Source organism: Ambystoma mexicanum, chromosome 1p (genome assembly GCF_040938575.1).
Source record: "Ambystoma mexicanum isolate Mex_15411 chromosome 1p, UKY_AmexF1_1, whole genome shotgun sequence".
In the NCBI taxonomy this organism is placed as follows: Eukaryota; Metazoa; Chordata; class Amphibia; order Caudata; family Ambystomatidae; genus Ambystoma; species Ambystoma mexicanum.
Window position 1 is genome coordinate 51,875,874 of NC_090921.1, and position 27,468 is coordinate 51,903,341.

Here is a 27,468-nt window from a genome sequence, read left to right on the forward strand (position 1 = left end):
CTGCCTTGTGTCTTATCTCTGTCCTGTCTAAGTATGGTGTATCCATCAGGGTCTGCTAAAGAGAGTAAGGGTCTTGATGCTTCGTGCAGCCATGACTCAGTGATGGCAAGAAAATCCAATAAAAATACCACTTTCAAATGCTTCACCTTATTATGACCTTCCTCAATACCCCACATAAAGTAGAGGAGTTCAGAGCCTTATTACTCTTCCAAATTGATCACTCTTTCAGTTTATACTTTACTCTGCACACCTCCAAAGGCCAAACACTCCAGTTAAAATATATTCAGAAATAGGCGGCCAGGATGATTCTGCTCTCCTCGTTTACTCAGAAGAAATACTCCAAGTCAGTATACAGAATAAAGACAATGAACACTTACCTGAAGTTGGGGTTTTAGGTGTAGTTGCTAGAAGAGGATTGAAATACAAGTTTGAGCCATTCTCTGTTTGAATTATATACAGTCTTGCTCTTAAATATAATGCTTAGTTCCAGCAATGCATTACATGAGAAACCAGATGTACATATAATTTGTATCAAAAGTCACATATGTTACAACTTGCTGTCATCCACCCTTCAAATTCAAGACATCACAAAGAAATTGTGCTAATCCTTCCACATGCTACAACTCATTCTGCACTTCCTTAATAGTTCACAAAAAGTGGAAGTGCCCCGATCCAAAATAGATCACTGCTCCAGACTATTCTAGATTGTACCCAAAGGCTTGATTCTGCACTTAAAAGATATTCAGAAAAAGATGGCCAGATTCCTCCAGGGCCTGAGAGGAAACCACTACATCTTAGTAGTCCTCAGCTCCCTACATTAACTCCCAGAAGAAAAAGACATTTCCATAAAATCTGTGTGTGCCATTCGCTAAGAGTACTTGGATGTTGTCGAGGTAACATTCATTGGAACGTCACCATGCAAGGTCCTCCCAGGGTCATATGATCAGCAAACTACTCTGAACTTCCCATTGACTGTTCAAGTAGGAGAAACTCCTTGTTAGTCTGCGCAGTGCATCTGCACTTGGCCTCACACTTTTGCTCTGTATTTGCCTAAGGGTCGGGTCACATTTGCAAAAATGAATGATTGCTATAGATTTCATCTGCAATTGGCAACTCTAAAGGCTTGGCCCTACCTACGTGAAAAATTACTTGGCTGCTCGTTGTCAGGGTAGTTGCCAAACTAAAGAGTCTGTTCTCTGTGCAACTCTGTCCTGCACTGACCCTACCACTAATCAAAAGAAAGTTTTAACAAACAGAAATAGCTCCAGGATAATGACTCTCTTCTCCTGGTAAACTGAGATTCAACAAAAGGTAAGAGCAGGAGAATGACTCCCTTCTCCTGGCCTCAGTGGCTCAGCCTTCAGAGCCGTCTACAGAGAGTCTATGTTAACAATCCTTAAATGTTCTTGTAGTTCTTGCCAGGGATTTCCCTGGCTTGACCAATGTCCAGCAGTTGGTTCTTTTCAGCGCTATATATATTCAGGTATTTCCCGTGAATTCTTCTTCATTAACTAAACAGGGGAGACCACTCCCAAAGTGGTCTTGGCTTCTTCTCCTATTCCCACCAACACTATTGTTGGAGAGACCACTCTAGTAACTTCCTTAGTTCAGAATTTCTATCTTATGATCATTGTGATGAGGGAGATTACTCCTCATGCACTCTTCACTTGTGATGCCTTTAACACTGTTACTGTGACGAGGGGGATTTCTCCCATTATATTCTACACACTTGATAACTTTGGCACTGGTAATGTCACAAGGGAGATTACTCCCTGTGCACTCTTTAATCTTGGTAACTCTAGGGCTGTTACTGTGACAAGGGTGATTTCTCCCATTATTTTCTTCACTCTTGAGAAATTTGATACTGTTACTGTCACAAGGGAGATTACCCCTGATGCACTCATTAAGCTTGGTAGCTTTAGCGCTGTTACTTTGACGAGGGATATTACTCCTGATGCCCTCTTTAATCTTGGTATTGGTTGTTTGTTTCCCTGGACACCAGGTTGTTCAGAAGCTCCTGTTACCTTGCCTGTCCTGGGAACACATCTCTGCTTCTTTCCAGGTTCTCAAGATTTCATTCCTCGATCAACACTTTCAGTAGCTATTCTTTCAGGCTCTTGTTCGACTATGTGTCTCCCGGAGTCTTTGGGTTGACAGCCTCAGGGTCGTTATTCGACCGCATGGTCCAACTCCCAGAGATCATGCCACCGCCTGGGCTTCCCCAGTCCTTAAGTGAGTCGGTTCCCTGCCGGCTCACATAGTGCTTCCTATGCTGTTTCTGCTTCTTCTTCTTGTTACCTTCTCCTCGAAGTACCAGCTCATATGCAGGACTGTCATGGTCCGAGGTCCTAACTTCTGCTTGATGCCAGCTGTTTATTTCATCAAGTCCTTTTTTTTTTTTGTCTTGTATCTGGTTCCTCCCCAGCATAGTGCCAAAATTCGTCCTTTGTGTCAGTGAAGTACTTTTCATGCCTCTTCGGGGTACTGTCTGGACCTAAAACAGGCGTAGGTTGCATTACTCCTTCAATGTTCCTCTCTCAGTAGTTTGGGGAGATAAGTTATAATCACGGTGTCTGTGCTTTCCATTCTTCCTCGTCTCAGTGATGTCAAGTCTTAAGCAATGAAGGACGGGAATATTGCAGTAACAAACAGTAGTGCATACAGGTGAGATCTCTGAGGACCTGAGATATATCATGGCCTCAATGGTAAGAGCGTTAGAGAATTCCATCGAGGAAAAGGAGTCCTTATCAACATGAGGGGAGTCTCTCCCTGTGAGGTCCCACTTTCTGCCACCCTGCGGATTCATCTCCCTATCCTCACATGGAAGGATCCCCCCCTGTGGAAAAGTGAAAGCATCCCTTTAATTGTTATACTCTGCACTTCCGAAGAATTATCTATGTGTCCGTCACTCCACTTGCTGGCTCCAAAAAACTCAGTGGCCTTTGACGCGTATTCTTTTTAAGGCATGCCTTTAGAGATCCATTGCGTCTCAGCTCAATCGCCTTAGTATTAAGTCATCTTTACTCTCCGTTGAAACAGGCTCCGCCAGCTTCTGACTACACCAGTCGTTGATGGGGCACTGAAGTTCAATAAGAGGCCCTTACCAGGTTCAAATTCTGTTCCTCGAGCTGGCTTTAGGGTTTATTTTAGTGGAAGGTTGTAAAGGCATCCTGACAAAGTTTACATTGTGTGTGGGAGCGAGGGGCCAGTAGGCCCCTCGCAGCATTCACTTCTCAGTACAAAACTCGGACCAAGTGCCTCCAATAGTGGGTATGCCCCTCGCCCTTATGCAATGTTAACTTTGGGTGACATTCGCGTAGATGGGACCACTGAGCAGGACACAAGGCATACATTTTTTGTACCCCCTTTCGACTCCATCTTGTTGACCAGGCCTCACAGCGATAGTACAAAATGCTTCTCTCCCTTTCCCCGCAGCAGCAGCTTGGAGCACATGGCCCCAACCCTTGTTCCCACTCTGACTGGAAAACTCCACAGCTCTATTCTCACGCTGAAGCCGGAGGTGCTTGCAACAAATAATAAATGTAACACATCTCTTTTCCTCTGAGATCACTATCCTGCATGTGAACAAAAATGAGCTAAGCACATAGCTCACCCATCTCCACAAAAGTGTCCTTGCCCTCTTACCCTCGCTAGTGAAAACGTATTGCCATTCTAACCCTGTGTCCCTGTAAGATATTCCTTTCATGTGCCAGACCACTGACCATACCGTGATGCCCACACAGCAAACCTTTAACTAACATTAGATCCCTGCTGCAGTATATCATGCCCAGTACTAACAAATGCCACATACTTGAGATTCTTGCATGTGTAAAATACACTCTGGTCATTGTATTATAGTGGTCAAGACCCTTAACCTATGACTTGTGTAAATCTAGATAATATGGGCACCTGAATGACTTTTATAGAAGACATGATAAACTACTGACATTCTTTTTAAACCACTAAAATTTAGTGAATGAATTAGATCAGCTTAGATAGTAACCACAGTGTTTCACAGCGACCTGACCTTCACCCATCCGGAGCACATATGTCTAACGTCAATCCTCCCGCCAACCAAGCTGCCAACCCGGAGGAAGAGATGCCACCGACACCTGAGACAGCGTGCAACAGACCAATCCGGAATCGACATAGTATCCTATGTTAATTGTGTCATACTACTGTAAAAAAATGTAATGTAGCGATAATTTGTCACAGCGCTCTCAGAGATCTAGATAAACATTTCCTTGAACTCTCGCAGCCTGCTCTTTTGTGTCTTATTCCCTGTCTGGAGAGAGTCTGTGTTATTCATTTTGCACGTGTAAGTCATTGAGGGAACAAACATTTGTTCACCCCAGTGTGGCAGAAATCTCTAATTAAGTGAAATGTGCCTTTCTGATAGGGTGCACCCTAGTGAAAGGGCTCTAACATGAGTCCAGCAGCCACCACACAAGTCACTCAGTTCCTGATGAGGGAGACAGGGATCCATCTTCAGCTGAAAGCGTCTCTTCTGCGTGATGGTACTCATGCTCTCACCCTCACATATCTAGTGTTAAACATGTTCTCTAGTGATCACACGCTTAAGTTATGGGCCTCCCCAGTGCATTGTAGGCTCTGCCAGCTCCACTTCATGACGACTGCCTCCACATTATTAACCCAGAAAATCAGATTTCGTGGTCTTTCAGCATTTTCACGTTACCCTCTATGTGCATCAATGTTGCTGAACATCTTATCCTCACTGCTGATCATCACTTTGAGGTCTGGTTAGATGCAACTATTCCAACCTCTGGGCATCTTCATACTCTTAATGAGCCATAAACTGCCCTTAAATATCTCCACTAAATTTAGCAATGGTTTAGCCATGTGATCTAGTAGATTTGGAAGGTGTAACATTCTGTCATTATCCTGGACACATTTTCCTTTTCACCCCAGGCCAACGGTTGCTGTCTAAAAGTACACAATGTTGACTTCATGCTAGACCATGCACTGGTGTAATTATTTAACTATTGCTGAATGCGTCATGAGTTAATTTAGCAGTCGTGCTACAGAAAACAAGCATATACATAATATCTGGAAAGGAGTCCTGTGTCTGTATGGGATTTCCTCTGTAAAATGCAAGCACATTGCTTTGCTTGTTACCTCAGCTGACATATTCCAAGCCGGCAATGCAAATGTATGTTTACTGTTTTCGTTTGGACCATATGTCCCACACACAACAGGAATGACACACACAACAGGAATGAAATACAAAGTTGAGCCATACTCTGTGCATCGGAACTAGTGCTCCCCTTACTATTAGATTTCACTAACAGCAACCTATTAGTTCACAAACCAGATTTAAATATGGTGTGTTATAGCAGCCATATATATTTTGTATTGGTTACTTTCACCCTTCAGAATAAAGACAACACAGGAAAGGGCGTTACCACATTCAAATGCTTCGCCTTATTGTGAACTTCCTAAATACGCCACATAAAGTGGAGGCGTTCAGAGCCTTATTTCTCTTACAATTTAAAATTTCAGTTTATACTTCACTCTCCACACCTCCAAAGGCCAAACACTCCGGTTAAAATGTATTCAGAAATAGGCGGCCAGGATTATCTGCTCTCCTCCTTTACTCAGTGGAAACACTCCAGGTCAGTACACAGAATAAAGACAATGGACACTTACCTGCAGTTGTGTTTGCAGGTGTAGTTGCTAGAAGAGGATTGAAAGACAAAGTTGAGCCATTCTCTGTTTGAATTGTATATAGTCTTGCTCTTATTAGTAATGCTCCGTACCAGCAATGCATTACATTAGAAATCAGATGTACATATAATGTGTATCAAAAGTCACGTATGTTACGACTTGCTCTCAATCACCCTTCAAATTCAAAACATCCCAAGTAAATTGTGCTACTCCTTCCACATGCTAAAACCCATTCTGCACTTCCTTAATATGTCACATAAAGTGAGGTGCCCCGAGCCAAAATAGTTCACTGCTCCAGACTATTCTTGATTGTACCCAAAAGCTTGATTCTGCATTTACCAGCTATTCAGAAAAAGATGGCCCAGTTCAACCAGGGCCTGAGAGGAAACCTTCACATCTTAGTAGTCCTCAGTTCCCTGCATTAACTCCCAGAAGACAAAGACATTTCCCTAAAATCCTTGTGTGCCGTTCCTAAGCGTACTGGGATGTTGGCGAGGATACATTCATTGGAATGTCACCATGCAAGATCCTCCCAGGATCATGTGATCAGCAAACTACTTTGATCTTGCCATCGACTGTTCAATTAGGAGAAACTCCTAGTCGGACTGCGCAGCGCTGCAGGTGTCTGCTTATGGAGCAATGTCTTTAGCTGCATGAAATCATTGTGCACCCGTCTGCACTTGACTTCACACTTTTGCTCTGTGTTTGCCTAGGGGTCGGGTCACATATAACGTGGTGAGAGACCCTTCTCAGGTTGAGGATTCTCCTTGATCCTGATTGCACCAGATTGGTTAAACAAGATACTGCTGCAGACTGCATCTGCACTTGGCCCCAGATTTTTCTGTGTGTGCACCAAGGATGAAGCACATGTAGCGTATTCAGCGTGATTATCAGGTCCTGCATCTTAATGCTCTTGCGTTGCAAAAATGAACAATTGCTGTAGTTTTCATATGCACTTGGCTACTCTAAAGGCTTGGCCCTACCTAACTGAAAAATAACTCGGCTGCTCATCTTCAGGGTTGTAGTCCAACTAAAGAGTCTCTGCTCTGTGCAACTCTAACCTGCACTCACTAATCAGAAGAAGGTTTTAACAAACAGAAATAGCACCAGGATAATGACTCCTGTCTCCTTGTAAACTTAGTCAATCTTAGGCTGTTCTTCAACAATCGTTAGCAATGGCTTCTGATTCAATAAAAGGTAAGGCCGGGGGAGTGATTCCCTTCTCCTGGTCACAGCGGCTCAGCCTTATGGGCTGTCTCCAGAGAGTCTCTGTTAACATTCCTTAAATGCTCTTGGAGTTCTTCCCAGGGATTTCCCTGGCTTGACCAATGTCCAGCAGTTCTTTTCAGCACTATATATATTCCGGTATTAGCCCCAGATTTTGCCATGTGTGCATCATGCGTAGTCAGCGTGATTACCCTCTATTCCTACAAATAGTGAAACTCATAGGTGCCATTGTTGTTCCATATCCTACTTCCCTGTTTAAATCCTCTCTTGACAGTGCCACATTTCCATAATTTGTATTTGTATTTGTATTTTATTGTTATTTATATAGCGCTTTACTCCAAAGCGCTTTACAGTTTAACAACCTGGAAGCAACAAACAAGGCACAGAAGCAATAACAGTATACATGATTCAAGTTGGGAGGATGGAGATCATGGGGAGACAGGGAAGATAGAGGAGCAAGGAAAGGGTATTAGGAGGAGAAAGAAAAGGTGAAAGGGAGGGAGGAAGGAGTCAGGGAGGGGAGCGAAGGAGCGCTTTCAAGAAGGAACGGAAGGTAGAATAGGTCTAAGTGTAGCAGATAGTGAGGGGGAGGGAGTTCCAATGAAGGGGGGCAAGGAGCTAAAAGGAGCGGAAACTAGACGAGGAACAGGGAGGAGGGGGGACAGAAAGTAAGAAGAGATCAGCCAAACACAGGTAGCGAGAAGGGGTATAGAATGAGAGAATAGAGGAGAGGTAAGGAGGGGCAAGGTCATGAAGAGATTTAAAGACAAGACAAAGGAAGTGAAATTTAAGTTGGGAATGGAAAGGAAGCCAGCCTAGGTTGGAAAGTGAGTTGGAGATGGAGTCATGGGGAGAGAGAAGACAGTGGGAATGGATGGCAGAGTGCTAGATGGATTTAAGGGGGACAAGATGAGAGGTAGGGAGACCGGAAAAGAGAGAAGAGCAGTAGAAAAGGTGAGAAAAGATAAGGGAGGAGATTAAGAGTTTAGTAGCATGGAAGGTAAGAGAAGAACAGACTTTACAGATATTGAAGAGGTGTTAGAAGGGAAGAATAAGACCTCAGTTTTGTCAGTATTAAGAGAGAGATAATAAGAAGACATCCAGTTTTTAATGGTGGTGAGTCAGGAGGTGAGATTTAGATGAAGATCAGGAGAAAAGGAAGAAAAGGAGAGGAAGGGCTGAGTGTCATCTGCATAGAAATGGTGAGAAATTTCAAAAGAGGAGATGAGAGGAGCGAGAAGAAAAGTATAGAGAGAGAATAAGAAGGGTACAAGGACAGAGCCTTGGGGAACACCATAGTCCAGAGGGAAGGTGGAGGAGGTTCAACCGCCCCAAGAGACGGCGAAAGTACGGTGGGAAAGGTAAGAGGAGAGCCAGTTAACGACTGAGGCGTTGAAGCCAAAGGACGAAAGAGTATTGAGAAGTAAGGGGTGATCAACAGTATCAAAAGCAGCAGAGAGGTCAAGGAGGATGAGCTTAGTGGATTGTTTAGCGTAGCGAGTGGTAAGGAGGGTGTTAAGGACATAGGTAAGAGCAGATTCGGTGGAATGTTTTGGGCGGAAGACAGATTGAAAGGAGGAAGGAGAGAGTGGTTGAGAAGAGGCTAGGCAATCAAGTCGTTTAGACAGAAAAGCAAGAAGTGAAATTGGGCGAAAGTTAGATGCAAGAAGGGGATTAGCAGAAGGCTTCTTAAGGATAGGGGTAATAGTGGCATGTTAATGTTGTTAATGTTAAAGGATATTTGTACCGCGCACTATCACCACAGGAGTGGTCCCCTGGCGCTCTGGCGGCTCTTAAAGAGGGAGGGGGGTGAGTTAGTGGGAATAAGCAGGAAAAGTGCAAGAGAGCAGTGATGTGCTGATGGCAGCCTCAGCCCGGTGGGTCCGTCCCGTCCCGTCGTGTTCTGTTGTGCAAGTCTATGTGGGGTTTGTTTTGTTGTTGCAGTGTAGTGAAGTTAGTGCGGATTGCTGCGTTTTAGGCTTGTGGTTGTGTTTGGTTAGAGTTTGAGAAGTGTATGCAGAGGGATGAAATTGTTAGTGGATTAGTTAGTTGGCATTGCTGTCTTTGCAGTTATGTCTATGTCTGATGTTTGCTATCATTCACTATTCCATCGTTGCTAATTTTCAATATTCTGTCTAGATGTGAGGCAGGCTAGTGATCACAATTCCAATCAAGTGTTGCACTTACCATCATTCACAGTTTCATCTAAGTGTGTTGCATGCTAACATTCACATTTCTATCTAGATGTGACACAAGCTAACGTTAAGAATTCCATCTGAGTGTGCTACATGCTAATATTCATAATCCCGTCTAGATGTGATGCAAGCTAACAATAAGAATTCCATCCAAGTGTGGCGCAAGCTCACATTCACATTTCTATCTAGATGTGACACAGGCTAAAGTTAAGAATTCCATCTAAGTGTGGTACACGCTAACATTCACATTTCTGTCTAGATGTGACGCAGGCTAAAATTAAGAATTCCATCTAAGTGGTGCAAGCTAACATTCACATTTCTATCTAGATGCGACGCAGACTAAAGTTAAGAATTTCATCTAAGTGGCGCAAGCTAACATTCACATTTCTATCTAGATGCGACGCAGACTAAAGTTAAGAATTTCATCTAAGTGGCGCAAGCTAACATTCACATTTCTATCTAGATGCGACGCAGACTAAAGTTAAGAATTTCATCTAAGTGGCGCAAGCTAACATTCACATTTCTATCTAGATGCGACGCAGACTAAAGTTAAGAATTTCATCTAAGTGGCGCAAGCTAACATTCACATTTCTGTCTAGATGTGACGCAGGCTAAAGTTAAGAATTCCATCTAAGTGTGGTACATGCTAATATTCATAATCCCGTCTAGATGTGACGCAAGCTAAAGTTAAGATTTCCATCTAAGTGTGATACATGCTAACATTCACATTTCTATCTAGATGTGATGCAGGCTAAAATTAAGAATTCCATCTAAGTGGCGCAAGCTAACATTCACATTTCTATCTAGATGCGATGCAGACTAAAGTTAAGAATTTCATCTAAGTGGCGCAAGCTAACATTCACATTTCTGTCTAGATGTGACGCAGGCTAAAGTTAAGAATTCCATCTAAGTGTGGTACATGCTAATATTCATAATCCCGTCTAGATGCTTAAAGGCAGTTGTAAGGTGGCCGTAGAGAGACAATTATTGAAGAAGGAGGTTAGATACGGAATAAGAAGGGGGTAAACCTTTTGAATAGGAAGGGTAGGTATGTAATCCGAAGGGGCAGCAGTAGGGTGGGATTTGGTTAGGAGGAGAGAAACGTCAGAGGAAGTGATAGGAGAAAATTCAGACATACAAACCGAGGGGGAATGCAAGGAGGGAGGGGGATGTGAGTAAGAAGGAGAGGAGATCATTTTATGGCAAAGAGAAATAATTTTTTCAGAGAAGAAGTTAGCAAATTCGGATGAAGAGAGAGGGGAAGTAGAAGAGAGGTCAAGAGGGGGCGGGGGGAGTAGACGAGAGAGGGTTTGAAAGATACGATAAGGATGAGAGAATTGGGAGTGAAGGAGGTTAGACTAGTAGGAGTGTTCAGCTGAATTAAGGCAGGAGTCATAAAGCGAGTGATATGAAAAGTAGGCAGTTTGGTTAGGGAGAGTAGGGGATTTGAGCCAGCAATGCTCGAAATGGCAGAAAAGATGCCTCTTGATTAGGAGGTGAGGGGAAAGCCAGGGTTGAGAAGGCTTACGAGTAGGGTGGAAAGAAGAAAGGATATAGAGTTGATCGAGACTAGAGGTTGGAGAGGAGGACAGAGAAGAAATGGCAAGGTCAGTTGGGAGAAAGGAGAAGTCAGAGAGGGGTGGAAGGGATGAAGCAAGTGTCAAAGAAGAGTAAAGGGTTAAAGTTTTGTAGGTCACGTCGGGTGAAAGAAGTGGAGAGGGGTGCGGAAGTGGGAGCAGGGGAGCAAGGAGTAAGGGAGAAGGACAGCAGAGTATGGTCAGACAGATAAGTGGGTAAAGAGGAAACAGGGGAGGAGGAGTAAGTAGAGTTAAAGATGAGATCAAGTGTGGAGCCGGAAGAGTGAGTAGAAGAGGAGGGGAGAAGAGAGAGAAGATAGGAGTCAAGGATTGCGAGAAGGGGAGAGAGATGAGGAGGAGTAGGAAGTTGAAGGTTGAAATCATTGAGAACAGTGTGGGGGGAGGGCAAGGGGGAGATAAGAGAGCAGCGATGATCAACATCCTCTGGCAATAGATCAGGGCTAAGGATAGGCTCAGTAGGCACTATGAGATAGAGGAGGTTCTGGGGTCCCTCATTGAAGAGTCAGGATAGGGCTGTAATGGAAGGTGTCACTTCTGTCCAAGGAAGACAGGTGGTGGTCTTCAAAGCTCAGGTAAGAGAATTTGAGGCAGAGGTAGCTGCCGAATTAACTACAATGCAGGGTCCAGGTCAGAAAAAGGGGGGTGAGGTAGGGGATGGCCAGCAGAGAGACAGCAGGCTACAATTCAGGGTCCAGGTCAGACGAAGGGGGATGAGGGAGTGGATGGCCAGTAGACAGGACTGGAACCTCGGGATCCACTTGAGCAGTAGGTGGAAGTGCTGCAGAAGGCGAGCAGTAAGTTAATAGAGGTGCAGGTCAACTCAGAATCCGGACGGGAGGCCACACCAGTGCCGATGAGCCCTAGGTGAAAGGGGCAGGCACAGAGGAGAGGCTCCAGGGCAAGCTGGTGGGGAGGCAAAGGTCACTACTCCCAGCAGAGCATTCACTGTCAGCAGGCAGGGACGGAGCCCAGGGATCCACTAATCAGCAGGTCAAAGCACTGCAGCAGACGAACGGGAACGGTAAGATGATAGAGGCGTCCGCCCACTCGGAATCTGGGCTGGAGGCCACAAACATGTTGGATACTCTAACCACTATCCTTAAGAAACGTTGACTAGTGGTGTTGAGTTTACCCCCAACCCTTGCTGTTGGAAGTGGTAATTAAGCTGAATATGGGTGTCAGGGTTTTTTAGTTTCTGTCCTCTTTTAACTTTAACTTCCAGTGAGAATTGTTGGGTCCTTTTTGGGATGGTGACTTCCATGACCAGTGGGTGTTCCCCACCTCATTCTAAAGCCTGATGCTAAGTCACGCCCATGATGCGGCCACAGCCGGTCATCAGGGGTTTCATATGACACTAGAAATCTTAAGAGAGGTTGAATACTGGCCACCCATGGGGCAGGACCTCGACCAATACATGAAGGGTTGTCCTGTGTGTGCACAATTTCAGCCAACATCATTCACACACTGTGCTCCTCTCCAGATTTACAAGTCGACTTTATCGGGCCCGTGATTCGCTCCTCCAGGGGGAACAAGTACATGTTGACGGTGACATGCTTGTTCACTAAATGGGTGGAATGTCTCCTGACCCCAAATTGCAAGGCAGAAACACCAGCTGCCCTGATGATCAATCACATCTTCTTGTGTTTTGGACTACCCCAAAGGATTGAGTCAGACCGAGGTAGCCACTTCACGAAACAGCTGGTAAGCTGCAACGAAGGCCTGCCTGGCCTTGTCCTACTTCCTGCATGTCCCCCGCATGTCGGGCGCATCGCGGCGCCACAACAAGGCTAAGCCTCGCATATCCAGCTCCCTACATCCGCCGGCAGGCGGATGCGCCGGCGGCCCTACGAAGGCCATACAAAGGCCTGTTGAGAGCCTGTCTGGCCCCCACTTCGTCGTCCCATCCAAGGGAAGACGGCAGGAGCCCTTTCCCCATCGCTGGAACCCGAAACAGCTGGTAAGCTGCAACGAAGGCCTGCCTGGCCTTGTCCTACTTCCTGCCTGTCCCCCGCATGCCGGGCGCATCGCGGCGCCACAACGAGGCTAAGCCTCGCATATCCAGCTCCCTACATCCGCCGGCAGGCGGATGCGCCGGCGGCCCTACGAAGGCCATACAAAGGCCTGTTGAGAGCCTGTCTGGCCCCCACTTCGTCGTCCCATCCAAGGGAAGAGGGCAGGAGCCCTTTCCCCATCGCTGGAACCCGAAACTGCTGGTAAGCTGCAACGAAGGCCTGCCTGGCCTTGTCCTACTTCCTGCCTGTCCCCCGCATGCCGAGCGCATCGCGGCGCCACAACGAGGCTAAGCCTCGCATATCCAGCTCCCTACATCCGCCGGCAGGCGGATGCGCCGGCGGCCCTACGAAGGCCATACAAAGGCCTGTTGAGAGCCTGTTCGGAGCCATAGGGGCCAGGGGCCAGGAACTCTGCCCTCACCGCTCCAGGTAAGCTAATGCTGCCACCTGCCACCTGTTCTTGTGCCTATTCATGCCCGACTCTACCCTCTGCCCATCTTATTCCAGGTAACTTTCAGCCAACAATACTGCACTACTCCCAGCTACCTACTGTCTCCAGCACTATGTGCGTCTGTGACACCCCAGGAAATAGCAACCAAAGTGCATAACCTATGTGCACCACAGGACTCTTAGGTGTTACCCCATTGCATTTTGCCAAACTGTGCTATTTGAAGCTAGGTGTTACCCCACTGCATTTTTGCCAAACTGTGCTATTTGAAGCTAGGTGTTACCCCACTGCATTTTTGCCAAACTGCGCTATTTGAAGTTAGGTGTTACCCCACTGCATTTTTGCCAAACTGTGCTATTTGAAGTTAGGTGTTACCCCACTGCATTTTTGCCAAACTGCGCTATTTGAAGCTAGGTGTTACCCCACTGCATTTTTGCCAAACTGCGCTATTTGAAGTTAGGTGTTACCCCACTGCATTTTTGCCAAATTGTGCTATTTGAAGTTAGGTGTTACCCCACTGCATTTTTGCCAAATTGTGCTATTTGAAGTTAGGTGTTACCCCTTTGCATATTTGCTGCCTACCACTATTCCTGCGCATATTCCGTTTACAAAGCCACCTTTTTTCAGATAACACCCACATTGCTACTCCCACCCTGCTCACATAACGCCAGCGCAGTACTGCAGAAAATGCTAACTATATTACTCATCTTCTGTGCAATGGCCACGCCCGCATCCCTAGACATTCCCATCCAGGATACCGACTCAGGAGCCCCCCCTCCCCAGCCAGGCACTAGTCTCACCCAACTAGTTACCATCCTGACCCTTCCTACCCAAGATATCATTGCAAGTCGGGTCCTACAACTTTTGCCTCCCACCCTTGCACTACCACCCAAAGAAACAACAAACTTCGCGCAAGACTCTCTAAACTTCATGAGCCGCCCCGAAGATTCCTGTCTGATTCCAAATGCGAAGCCAAAAGTTCTACCAAAGGCACCACTATCCCCACAACCAAGTCCAAACCTATCATTCATACAAACATCTCGGCAAAAACGGATGTACATTCCTACAAAGGAGCTCTCCTCAATACCAGATCACTGGTTGCACATGCCCTTGATATTGCAGACCTAATTATCAAAGACAAATTAGACTTTATTGCTCTAACTGAAACGTGGCTCCACAATGCAGCAGGCCCATCTCTAATGCTAGCCATCCCAGACGGCTACACTATATCTAGGCAGGACCGGGTAGGTAACCGGGGCGGTGGCATCGCCATCATATCGAAAGTAAGTTTAGCTCTCAGACTAGCCCCGACCCAAACTCTGCAATCGTGTGAATCCCTCACCGCCAAACTCTCCATAAACAATACCCAATCCCTCACTATCCACCTGATCTACAGACCTCCAGGTCCACTTGGAACCTTCGAGGAAGATCTACACAACCTAATTTCTAACAATGCGAAAACCACTTCACAACTACTGCTACTAGGGGACCTTAATCTAGGGTTCAACGACCCAGCAGACATACATGCCTCTACCATAGCCAATACGATCTCATCACTCGGACTCTCACAAAAAGTCAACCTACCCACCCATCTGAAGGTTAGAACCCTAGACTGGGTTGCTGATGCCAATCGCTCAGCGGTCATCTCCGCCACCACACCACTTCCTTGGACCGACCATTCGCTGGTCTCATTTAACCTATTGACCTCTAGATCACCTACCACAACTGTGTCACTGGCACCACCCTGCCTCACAAGAAACAAGAAAAATATCTCAATAGAAAGAATCATCCCAGCTATCCTTCCAACCCTAAACGCATTGCCAGACAATCTAGATCCCAACACACTAGTTCACGAATATAATAAAATCATGTTAACTACCATGGATAAAATTGCCCCACTCAAACTTCGCTCCAGTAAGCCTAAAACCCATTTAAACAAATGGTACACACCCGAACTCAAAGTCCTCCGTCTAAAAAAGCGCAAATGTGAAGCTGATTGGAAATCATGCCCCTCCAGTGAAAAGAAAGCCATCCTGGACACTATTTCTCGTCATTACAAAGCTGAAATCTGCTTAGCTAAACGGAATTCCTATAACATCCGCATTGCCAACTCCAACTCAAGTATGAAGGAGCTCTTCTCCATACTAAAGGAACTTGAGTCACCCACAGCCACACCCGACACCTGCACCAAGAACCAGACCTGGTGCACAGACATCTAACAAGCACTAGCAAATAAAATAAACACCCTACAAAATAAAATTCATCTAAAAAAAATTCCCTAAACCTCACTAACCCTCTCACATCTCCGCCCAAAGTCTCACCAAGTACACACACTAACTCATTCACCTTCTCTAAAACTACCACACTTGAGGTTGAGAAAATCATCCTCTCTCTTAAACCATCAAACTGTAAAGGCGATATCTGCCCTGCACACATAATAAAGGACGCAGCCAGAGACCTGTCACCCTTTATCTCTAAACTTATAAACGCCTCCTTCTCCTCAGGCAGTATCCCCTCCAACTTAAAACAATCTTGGGTACTCCCCCTCCTCAAAAAACAGACGCTCGATCCCCTCATCCCTACCAACTACCGACCCATCACAACTGTACCCTTCCTAATGAAAATCTTGGACAAAGTTGCCTATGTCCAGATTCAAAAATACCTAGAACTACACAAGCTACTAGGCGCCAGACAATCAGGTTTCCGCCCACTACACGGCACGGAAACCACCCTCATTGATCTGAAAACCCAAATTGATGACCTGAGGGACAAGGGCAAGACAGCACTCCTCCTCTTACTTGACCTCTCCGCGGCTTTCGACCTCGTCGACCACAAGGTCCTCTGCAGACACCTTGACTCAGCTGCTCATTTCTCCCCAGAAGCTATCAAATGGATTGAATCCTTTCTGAGTGAGAGAACTATGAGAGTCTTCTCCCCTTCAGCAGCAGCAGACCCCTCTCCTATCACTTGCGGAGTCCCGCAGGGCTCATGCGTCTCCCCCACCCTATATAACATCTTCACCAAACCCCTGTTCGACGAACTGACCATCTGGGTGTCACCTACACTAATTATGCTGATGACACTCAGATTCTCCTCCCACTTTCAGGGGATCACAGTAAGGACAGTGAGTTGGTGAATAGGGTATATCTCATCATTCAGGCATGGATGGCATCTCATGGTCTATGCTTGAATGATGACAAGACAGAGCTCATCATCTTAGGTACCCCTGCTAATATCAAAAAACTAGGCCGTGAATATGCCGAATTCAACATAGATGGTAATCTCATCAGAGTATCCAGGGAAGTAAAAACCCTTGGCTTTTATCTGGATGCCACTATGTCATTCACTAAACAGGTTAACTCACTAGCATCTACCACTGCGTACACTTGCAAATTAATAAGGGCAGGCAGACCATTCCTATCCAATGACAGCTGCCTGATCCTGGCAAGAGCACTCATACTATCTAGGCTTGATTATTGCAATGTCCTCTATAGCGGTGCCAACAAAGCCATTATCCACAGGCTCCAAATCCTACAAAACAATGCCTTGAGAGCTGCCCTTGGCATTAATAAGAGAGATCATATCTCAACCACTAGACGCCAACAGAAATGGCTCTCTACAGACAACAAAATCAAACTAAAGTTGGCCTCCCTAACCCATAAAGCCCTCAACAATGCCGCCCCCAGTTATCTGATGGACAAGGTAAAGAGAAAGTCCTCCATCCGACAAACAAGAACTATCAATTCCAACCGTCTGATAATCCCCAGATTCAAACTCTCCACCATTGGTGGGAACAGTTTCCCGGTGAAAGCTGCCACGCTCTGGAACTCTCTGCCTCACAACCTAAGAGCTGACCAACCATACTCGCACTTTAGAAGACACCTCATCAGTCACCTTAACTCCAATAACCCTTGTATTTAGCTGCACTTTCCTACACCTATGTATAGATAGTGATACTCTTGTTTGTGTTTCTGCCTTCGCCTCTAACAGCCCCGCACACTTCTGTACACTTACCTCCTGTATAGATATTGACTTTTAATGTTTGAAGACTTGTATACCTCTTATTCCTTATTACCTCTGTAATCCTGAATATTCTTTTAGGTTTACCCGCCTCTAACAGCCCTGTACATATCCGTATATTTACCCCTGCATAGATATTGACTTTGTATATATGAAGATTTGTATATTTTTTATTCCTGTAATTCTGATTATTTTTATTACTACCTCAAAGTGTATATTTCTGCAACATTGTAAGCTTCGAATTATCTTTTTGCTTGCGCCCTGTTGCCCCTGGGTAAGGTGCGCCATACAAATAAATAAACAAACAAACAAACAAACTAGCGACCCAAGGGGCCCGGCGTATCGCTCCATACTCTCATCCGGAACCGGCGAGGAGAACCTGTCGATCCAGCGCTGATGGGAGAAGCAGACGAATTTTGCCACTTGGACCAAAAAGAAAAACAGAACATCCCAATCGCCCGACTTCCCCTTGACGGGTGGTCAAAAGTCAAGTCATGAGGGGGGGTTTGTGGGTTGTATTAACCCACTTATGCTCTGCCCTGCGGCATCACTGGGTGCTGATGGTGCAAGAATTATCAAAATGGCCGCAAAACCCTTGGGCCCGTCGAAACCTATGGAAATCGCACCACAACATGAAAAGATGGCTGACAAATCCACAATGAATGTTGTCAGTGGTGGAATGGAGATTGCACTCCTGAAACATGTCACTGGCCTGCCCAACAAGTAAAAATGGAGGCTGCATGAAAAGCAGTGCTTGCTGAAAGAAATCCGAAATCTTGCATTTTAAATCTTTTCCTGGTTGCTGAAACTGCAGAGTGCTGGTACAAAACACCCACAAACATCCAATATTCTTGCTGGGTGCCACATTTTACTGAATTCAAGAAATCATTGTGAAATTGCAATATCCTGGAAAGCTAAATTGGTCATCAAAACAGCCACAGCACAAGTTTGCCTTCCTGTGGGATCTGTCAAAATGTGGGCGCAGTACCAGCGGCCGCCTGAATGACTGTTTTCAAAAGCCTGCATTAAAACTGTAAACTTGTATCACTAACATTTAATGTCTGAAATCTAAGTGACCTGTTATCAAGAGTAACCTAGGTTGTAACTATTTAAACCTCATGCTTTAGAGTCTGGAATCAGTGTTCTAGCTGCTTGTTTTAAAATTACAAGTTTATTTAAACCAAGAAAAATGTAACAAATGACATTTAAATTAAGCCTGACTGCAAGCCAAAACCAGTAGAACAACTTCCCCCACAGGGCCAGGCACCTTCCTTCCGCTCTCTAGACCAGGAACTCACACCCATGTGATGATTAAGAGGGGAGGAGAACTTGGGCTGCTGTGGGAAGAACACAATGGACTTCCTCCAAGGCAAGGAGATGCTAATCAGGAAGGATCATAAATGGCCTCTGCCAGAAGGAAGGGGGCAGAGATTGCTCCTGAGCTGCAAGGAGGAGAAGGAGGTGGGACCAGACAACCTTTTGTCTATTCACAATGGACAAAAAGCACATTTCTAGAAAGACTGATAATTTACTGTGTACAATTTTGAAAAATAATTAAATCCCGGACTTCTGAACCTAATTTTTGGGTGCACATTTTAAGAGGAACCAGAACTCTGTGCTATGTTCTGGGAAGTAACTGTGACAATTATCGTTTTGCAGCAAATGTATTTATGTCAAAAGCATGAAACTCACACGCTTATGCCCATGTGCAATGCTCACAGTTGTACACTTTTTTGGATAAACTAGATATTGCGTTCCGGCCCAAAAGGACAGAATTCTGTCAAAAGCTGACACAAGATCCTACAAGGACGGGGTTTGGAAGAGTATTTGCTCCACAAAATATGTGATCTAGATATGTTATTGTTATAAAGTTTGCAAAATTGCAAATATGTATTGCACTAAAAGTAGATTTTATGTTCAAAAGGCAAGGGGAGGATTCTCTGACTCATAAAACAACATCATCATGGTGACACCCTGTTTTCTCCTCCAATCAAGGGATAGGGAAGACTCTAGCCAATAGCCTACCTAGGGGGCGCACTTAGGATAAGCCAGCATACACACCCCCTTATCAAATGCCTAAAAAGAGACAGCTGAGGACTTAGCAAGACGCACAGATTCACCATCCAACCGATTGCTGGCGGAGCACCCTGCTAGAGGACTAGACATCTTCCTTGCTCCAGACTCCAGAAACTTGGCAAGCAGAAAGGCCCATTCTATAGCTGATCCATTCTCAGCTTGGCCTTAAAATTCCAGAAACTAGAATTTACCCCAGACCTTTAAGGGGAAACAAAGAACAGCCGGGCTGTGCTGTAACTACTTTCCTGCTAAAGAATTATTACCAGAATCCAAAGACCCAATACAGTAGTGTCGTGCTGTGACCAGATAGCTGTGACCAGAGCCATTGCTGACCCAGTCCAGTCCGGTGTGCCCAGCAGCCTGTCCCAGTCCGGTGTGCCCAGCACAATTTCTGAGCACAATCCCTGATCTTGGCGGACCAGAATTCCCAGCGGTTCTGTTCAAACCTATATAGTGAGTATCCATAGTATAGGACTGTCACTATGTACTATCCATAGTCAATCCCTATCTCAAATCCATCCTCTCTTATATCCAGAACTGCATTGTTAGGATTATTTTGAATTGCCTGAACTCTCTATCTCATCCCTACTATCTTCTTCTGTAATAGTATTGTTAAAAATATCTTTGCGCTGACATATTTCATCTGAAGAAGGCACGCTCCTCGGCACGCAAAAACCTGATCCAGAGGCGCTGTGGTCTAGTGGCTGCACTTCTGTGTGCTATTTGCTTCTTCATAGTCACCCCCTAGTGTACAGAAATCATGTTTGTCTTTTGAAAGCGCATCCCTGTTTTCTCATTTTGGTGCTCATTTGAAGAAAAAAAAACAGCCTCCAGTAAAACGTCCATAACTTCTTAGAATGTTATGCTAGACATAAAATTTAAACGTCTGCTTGTAGCTAACATCCACAGCTTTCCATATAACCAAACCGCATCTCAACTCCCTATAGTTTTCCCGCAATTGTGATTACCGCACACAGAAAAGTTTGCCGCAAATTTTGTTTTAGGTAAAATATTGCACGTGTAAAATAGCTTTTGATTGCAACCGACCTCAGTTTTCAGTTTGCACATTGCTTCTTAGTGTCAAATCATTGCTAGTGTTTGTCTGCAACCAGATAAAGTGGCTCCCATTAGAATTTAAACAATTTCAGTGATTTAGCCCATATTTAGTGTTTTACCCATGCCATTCAAAGCCAACTTTAAAACCATTTTGAAACCATTTTGACAATTTGACAATCAATTCTGTTGCTCTCTTGTGTTTGTTGGGGGGGGAAATTGGGATTGACATTTGTCTGAATTTGGTATTCCTGGAACCTGCTCTCTCTCCTCCTATCCCTCTACATTGCATATTGGGGGTAGAGGGGTGTGCAGGGGGAAATAGTAACCACATTGCTATTTTGATTTGAACACACACCCACAAAAGTATTAAAGCATTGTTTTTGCTCATTATTACTCCTTGTGATTAAAGATATTGCTTAGTGTGACATCACCCCATTGGTGATCATTGTATTCCCATTAAAATAGTGTGCTTATAATGTGAATATATAAATAAATATTTTAACTTTGCAAACCACCCTGATTCCTGATTCGGTGTGACCGGGGGGGAGGGTGTTCCAAGAGAGGGGTGTGATATGAGTGGTACATCGTTCAGAATGAAAAAACTTTTAGACACAAATAAATAAATAAGGATTTTAGTTGGGCATTACACGCTAGGCATTGACTTAGGTGAAATGCTGGATTGAAATCACTTACAATGCTATGTTTCTTCTACTGGGCTACACCATCCTGTTCATTGGGCGCGGAAAGTGCAATTAACGGTCCCTACACAGGGTAAATTTGGTCAGCATGCTGACTCTGCAATGTGTAAGTAATAGGTTCTGTTGGCATCTTGGCCAAACGTATATTTATTTTACCCTGGCCAGTACTTTTTTCTAGGCTACACCCTAATGGAAGTAATTTAACATTTTTTAATTTCATCTCAATTTCATTCTAGTTACAGACAAATGTTCTATGGAAAAGCCACAACCACACAAGGAAGGGTTTTATATGTTCCTTGAAATAGTGAGGGGGGTCCACTTTACAAGGGCAGCCACTTTGCCCGGCTTTTACTCAGAGGTTATATGCAAAGTCAACCTTCTGAGTGATTAAACTGACATTTACATTGTTCACTTTGACTTGAGCTGCCGCATACAGAGGAAAAAACAAGCAGTTGAAGCTTTCTGTGTGCTCTTATACACAGCCTGCCTCTTACTTACAAGCCAATTTCACAAACAGCATAGCCATCTGTTTCCAAACCAGATTAATAACCTTTATTGCAAACTATATTTCTCAATGTGTGAAGCTTATACTCATTTGAGTTGCAAGTGCAGAATTTAATGGTTGGAGATACTTTATCTCTGGGCACAGCTTGGGTGGCTCCAGAAAGCAGGGCTGTTCATTGCTTAATGAGGTGGGCCTTTCGCCGAGGGGCTGGTTCATTGCATATGGGTGTCGCCCAGACTAGCACTAATCCCTTTGCCTACATATACCTACTTCTTTTGATTGTGTTTACCAAACCTACATCTTTTATACTTTCATATTGAATTGATTTGTATTATATATAATGTTTGCATACATGTAAGAAAGGAATATTCATTACATCCATTCAAGAAAACTATTTTAATAGTACATACAATATAGACACATTTTAAATATAAACCTAAAATCAACATATTTTGGGCATAATACAGAGTTTACTGGTATCCTGGTATACCCCCAGGATACTGGCAATCAGAATCGCTGTTACCGGCACTTGATCTGCCGCATTACTGGCAGATTACAAGTACCGGTAAGGGCGGTAAATCCCCATTCCATGGAGTTCCGCAGGACTCCATGGGGGATTTCCTGGCATTACCGGCACTGGTATTACCGGCTATTTCTGCCAGTGGGATGGTGAAATAGCCTTCAGCTCTCATCTGAGTGGCTGCCATAGGTAATTTCAGCATCCCCAGCAGCAAATCTGGAGTTTGAATCAAGGAAATAATCTCTCCAAGCACAAGGAAAGCCCACAGACGCTCACCAACATTAGAATATTTGTTTATTTATTTGCATTCATATAGCGTGCTCGCAGCCTGGGGGCATCAAGGCACTGTTACAAGATAATAGGCATCATTATGAGACAGGCGGCGGCTATTACCGTTACCGGGAATCGGCAAATACCGGGGCATTAAGGGCCCACCGGACCCGGTAATCACCCATTCCAGGGCGCCGGAATAAAATGCTCCCCATTCCCATTCGAGCCCCATAGGGCTCAATGGGAATGGGGAGGTCGGATGCACCGGCACAATTCAGAATGGTGTTGGTGCATCCAACGTGGTCTGCCAGCTGGTGCCAGTCCGCCCGCAAGATCAGAACTTGCGGGCGGAAAAGCATGCACGCAGAACTCGTAGTTTTCTGGTCTGGTAGTAATGGTGTAATAGCTCACCAGCACCATTACTACCAGACTGGCAAACTTATATGAGGCCCAATGGCTTAGTTACAGTGCATAGATAGGCGGCTAGGTTATATTTGCTCACAGGATAAGATCGCTTGTTTGTATTACTTGCTAGGTGCCTGGGTTACATTGGCCCATACCTGCGTTTAGATAACACGGATTGGTGACATATGTGATAGTGCAGCACAGGGCTACAGGTTGAGTTGCGTATCATGCTTCATTGTCAATAGAATACAGTTGTTTGACTTGTGACACAAAAAGTTCAATGTCAATGGGATACATTTGTTTGGTTTGCATTTACATTTGTTTGACATTAGACATGTAGTGGTAGCTGGGTAGAGGCCTTATGGCGCCGTGTGCGACGATTTAGGCAAAATCAATCATGTTTTTATTGCTTTGTGGAAGGCAAGATGAGAAGATTCAGCTCTGAGGACGCGTGGCACAGAGTTTCGGTGCCTGGAGGCAATGGAGGAGAATCTCGCCCCTCCACCTCTGGCACGTTTAACTCTGGGAACAGGAAATAGATTGGCGTATGGTGTTCTCGTGGGTCTGGAGGCGTGAGGAAGGATGACTCTGTGAGATATGTAGCGGGTGCTGTGTGATGGACGCATTTGTGCGCGAGGGCATGCATTTAGAAAAGAATGCGATGGCGGACAGGCAGCCAGTGCGCCTAATGTCTGGCTACTGAGATGTGTTCTCTTTTGTGGATGCCCAGAGCTGCACAAAGGGCGCTATTTTTAATGGTTTGAAGTTTGTCAAAATTTTTAGTTGAGGTGCCCGTGAAGAGGACATTGGAATAGTTCAACCTTGAGCCTATTAGGGCTCTAGAAATTAACAGGCGATTTGTGGTGGAGAAGATCGGTCTGATGGCATTGAGGAGTTCAGAGTAGTAGGCTGTCGAAACAGTGATTGCGCTAACTTGTCTCAAAATAGTTAGGTTGGGATCAAAGTAGACTCCCTGTGTTTTGAATGATTGAGAGAAGGGAATGGTGGTGTTGTCAATGGTGAAGGATAGATAACTGGTCATCAAGTTTGATGCAAGAGTCAGTGGGGGCTAACAATAGTAGTTCAGTCTTATGCACGTTCAAGAAATGCCAATTTTCAGCCATCCATGGTTGAGAAGCGTATACAAGTAGTGGACTCTATACGTGTATGATTTTTGAAAGCCCACTTGGAACTATAGATTGAGCCCAATTTCTCTACCCAGGAATCCGTCTCTCTAAGCGATAATGCTGCAACGACCGTGCTGCAGACGTCTAGGATTGCTATTGGTGGATCAATTCGTGTGCTCTTTCTCTCTATCTCCTTTCTTATAGATACGAATGATATAGGAAAGGTTCCTATTAAGGGTAAGATATATTTTTGGATACAAAATACAGGTTCCTGACCATCAATCCTCAAGAGCTTCCACTTCTCTTCCTTCTCTCTCCCTCTACCCAGCTAACCTAGCACTCTGCTCTTTCCCTCTCTGCCTCTTCTTCCTTACAGGTGCCGTCTGGCCAGGGTCCCTGGCACAGCCCGCCAGTTCTCTTTCACACATGCCCTAGGGCCATGCACCCCACCCACACTCAATGCACTTGTGAATTAACCCAAGAGAGTGGCTCTCTCTGCACTTACTCCAGTCTATTCTGACCGGGTGCACTTGGACCTCCCCCTCCATGTGACCGTCTGTGCACTTGCATGATCCGTACGCACTGCGCCTTAAGATCATCTGTCTGTTCTCCCTTGTCTTCACTCCTTAATTTGCACTGACAAACAAGTTTGAAAAACTGCACAAAATGATGCGATATCACTGTAGACTTGAGTTTGAATGGTTCTACAAAGTTTGGTGCTGTTTTGCCAAGAGGGAACAAAATTAGAGGTGGTGTCCCAAAATATTTGAAAGGCTTATAAATGTGGTTCTGTTTCACAAATCTGCACATACGTGTGCTAAGTGATTTAAGACCCAGATTTGAATGCTTTTGCAAAGTTTGGTGGGGTTTTGTGAAGAGATGGCAAATTTATAAGGGGGTTTCAACATTTTTAGAAGGCTTATAACTTTATTGCTGCTTGACAAATGTGCACAAAAGATGTTAGAAAGATTATAGACCGATACAATGAATTTTGCTGCAAAGTCTGAATGGATTTTGTCAATGGGGAGCTAAGTTATATGACTATTTCATGTACGTACATTTTGACACTGTCCAAAAAATAAAAAATGGATGGATTGCAGGAAATTTGTGCAAGTAGCATTGGGAAGGACTCGTAAACATGGTTTTGCAAATGTGTCTGTGTTTTATTTATTTAAAAGTGTCATTATGTAGGTACACACAATAGTGATATATATTTGGTGACTAAGGTATAGCCTGTAGTCATGGGAAGTGGCTAGACTGTCAGAGTCATGGCCTGTGGCTATGGGCAGTGGCCATTTTATCTGGGTCATGGCCAAAGGCCATGACTCGGATAATCTGGCTACTAGCCATGACCATGAAGAACTGGAAATGTGGTTGAAGTGGGCATAACCACCAGGGCCTGGCTATGTGGTTAAGTCTTTCAAAATCGGGATAGGTTTGAATGGGAAAAGATATTCTGCCCATGAGTAAAGTTCTGTTCGTGACTACAACCCACAGTGCTGCACAGGATTGCATTAACATATCGCTGTGACTATCGCTGCATACACTCTGAGAAAATGCTAATCAGCAGATAATTACCAAGCACACTGAACCAGGTGCCCACGTGGTCAGCAAGCCACCCCTTGAAATCATTAACCACCCTTTTTTGTAAGCATAGTGGGACAAGATATTGGGATTGGATTCCAGACTTATTTCCAAAACCTCACAGCAATGACTGGCCCACAATCCACATGCCTTGCGATCAACCCTAGATCGCTGAATCACGTGTCGGCTGACTTCTTACAATAAATATGGCATGAAAAATGGTTTTGAAGACCTGTTCATTACGACAAAAGTTACTTATTGAATAACTGAGTGCTGACGTGAACAGGGCTCGCTCTCCTCTTCGGAGCCTAACACTTGAAGGAAGGGCACATTCACAAAAGAACCCCGTCACCTGCAGCAGGGTAATCTTTTTAAAGTACTAGGTGAAGTGCAGTGATCTACCGATTCTAGCGCCCTGCAATTACTTGATAGCCATGTACTCTGATTTGATTATTGGGGCATGCAGCATGGTCGACACCTAGGTTTGAATGGGAAGAAATATTCTGCCTGCGGCTACAGCTTGAAGTGCTGTACTGAATAACAACAAACCTGCACAAGGAACATCAGCAAGCACCTGAAAGCATTGTTTTGTAAATCTATTTTGTGTTTTATTTTTCCAGTATGCCTACTCTGAGTTACTTATTGGGACAGGCGGCATGGCGAAGCTGTAGGTTTAAATGGGGAAAGAAAATCTGCTTGTGGCTGCAGCCCGGAGTGCTGGATGGGATTGCAGCAAAGTTGCACATGGAGCGTCAGTAAGGATCTGAAAGGATGCTTTAGTAATTCTGCCCAGTGTTTTACTTTTTTGAAATTTTCAAAACTAAGTACAAAAATAGTGATATAACTATTCTGCCGTGGCAGAAGGTCTGGCATTTGATGAGGACAAATGTCTACTTTGATTTGTCTTTTGGGGTATGCACTGCTGATAACGACTCACATAAGTATACATTGCAAACAATATGTTTGTTGAAGGAAGTTTATAGTTCTTTCATATATGTTAAAAGAGAAACAATTAATAACTTATATACAGTGATGTAATATTATGAAACATTTTACCTTATGAAAATGTATTCAATGGACAGAAGAACTTTGTTAAAGGGGCATAACTGTTATGGTGTACCCCACCCTGGGCACTCCTGAGGAATTTCTGTGCCCCAGCAGTTAGCTAGTGGCCTGCCACCTTGGGAAACGCCTGGCAAGTAGATACCAGATTTAAGTATGATGTATTATAACAGTCACATATGTTATGGCTTGCTCACTTTCACCCTTCAGATTAAAGACATCACAAAAAATGGTGTTACCATTTCCAAATGCTTCCAAACGCTACACGTTATTCTGACCTTCCTTAATAGGACAAAAAAAGTAGAGGCGTTCAGAGCCTTAATACTCTTTCATATGTATCACTGCTGCGGTTTATACTGAGCTCCCCTCACCTCTAAAGGCAAAACCCTCCAGTTTAACCTATTCAGAAATAGGCCACCAAGATCATTCAGCTCTCCTCATTTACTCCATATTCCAAATCAGTACACAGAATAAAGACAATGGACACTTACCTGAAGGTTGGGATCCATAGTTGCTGCCAGCTAGAAGAGGATTGCAAGACAAAGTTGAGCCATTCTTTGTTTGAATTGCATATACACTTGCTCGTATTAGTAATGTTCAGTACCAGCAACGTATAACATTAGAAACCAGATGTACATATAATGTGTATCAAAAGTCACATATGTTAGGACTTGCTGTCATTCACTCTTCAAATTCAAGATATCACAATGAAATTGTGCCACCCCTTCCACATGCTACAACTCACTCTGCACTTCCTTAATATGTCACATAAAGTGGGGCACCCGAGCCAAAATAGTTCACTGCTCCAGAATATTCTTGTTTGTACCCAAAGCCTTGATTCTGCAGTTACAAGATATTCAGAAAAAGATGGCCAGGTTCATCCAGGGCCTGAGAGGAAACCTCCACATCTTAGTAGTCCTCAGTTCCCGGCATCAACTCCCAGAAGACAAACACATTTCTATAAAATTCTTCTGTACCGT